Source organism: Orycteropus afer, unplaced genomic scaffold (assembly GCF_000298275.1).
Source record: "Orycteropus afer afer isolate SDZICR_OR568_19922 unplaced genomic scaffold, OryAfe1.0 scaffold00038, whole genome shotgun sequence".
NCBI classification, from domain to species: Eukaryota; Metazoa; Chordata; class Mammalia; order Tubulidentata; family Orycteropodidae; genus Orycteropus; species Orycteropus afer.
In genome coordinates, this window is record NW_006921625.1 from 10,727,405 (window position 1) to 10,728,763 (window position 1,359).

Here is a 1,359-nt window from a genome sequence, read left to right on the forward strand (position 1 = left end):
TCTTAGCAACAGCCCCCAATTTCATCTGGAGATCCACCCTTAGCCCCTCTCTCCGACCACTGCCATTTAGTACCTTTCATCTTATTGACCAAGCAATTGATTTGGGGATGGGCCAATGACTTCTTGGCGCCAATGAAATGCAGGAAGATTTCTCTCCCTTTGACTAAAACCCGTCGTGGACAGGGTTCAGCAAAACCTCCAGACCAAGACATGCCGGGAAGAAAGGTCTGGTGAGCTACTTCTGGAATGCGGCAGTGAGAACCGCGTGTATGGATCTCAACAGAAGATTGTCCCTATGTGCTGCAGGATGGCCCCTGGGCTGAAAGGCCCTCACAGGACAGAAGGACTGCAACAATGGACTTGAGCATTGGCTCGTGAGGACGGTGCAGGACCAGGCAACGCTTAGTTCTGCTGTTTGCGGGATCACTATGAGTAAGAGCCAACTCGACAGCAATAACAAGAAGAAGACTTAAACCAGGAGCCCTGGTGGCACAGTGGTTAAAGCTCTTGGCTGCTAAGCTAAAAGCTGGTGGTTGAAACCCACTAGGTCCTCCGTGGAAGAAAGATGTGGCGGCCTGCTTCCATAAAGTTTCCAGCCTTAGAAAATTCCTTGTTTATGTGTAAGCAAGTTTGGTTTGGATCTTTTGGTGTCTCCCAGGAGTCCTGCCGGTTGTATGTGTGGATATCATGGGTCATCACCTCTAGTTCCAACCCTCACAAAGCTGCTAAAAACCTAGGGGTCCCTTCTTTACAGCCCTGCTCTTAGCATGACCTCCTCCCACTCCTGGGGTGTTGCAGGCCAGAAGGGAGGGAAATCAGGCAGGTCACCTGCTGGGAGCAGAGAGAACTCTGGTCACTTCTTTTCCTGGCACCAGAATCCTCTTGGTGGGAGTAGTCGACCCTTCAGCCCCTGCCTGAGACAGATGGACTTTTTTTCTGAATCTCGGTATCTAAACAGGTGAGAGAACCCAGCGACGCTGCCTGATGAGGGTTCCTTGAGTGTGCCAGACACACATCGGCATGTGCTAGACACTGTCTTAAGCTCCCTACAAGAATCTTACCATAAGAGTCTCCGAGCAACTCACTAAGGCAGTGTCCTCAATTTACAGGAAAGGAAACGAAGGGAATTCACATTTTCCCCACGTGACGCTCCCCCTCGCCACCCTCCTCACTGAGTCCCTGTAAGGAGACAAATGTGGCAAGGAGGGTCTCCATGGTCCCTGTGCAGCACCCCTTAGTGACTGTGTGGAGTGCTTGCTGGGCCGAGGCAGTCCACAGACACGACAACCAGGAGAGGGTGGCCAGCTGGCAGTCCCCAGGCAGGACGTGAACCACTAAGAAGCACACTTACACCTTTGG

General features: G+C 52.0%; 1 protein-coding gene across 1 annotated transcript in view; it reads right to left on the reverse strand.

Moving 5' to 3' along the window:
• BTBD16 (BTB domain containing 16) overlaps window positions 1-1,359 on the reverse strand; it is a 57,937-nt gene that overhangs the window by 50,485 nt on the left and 6,093 nt on the right. The gene's annotated exons all lie outside the window — the stretch shown is intronic.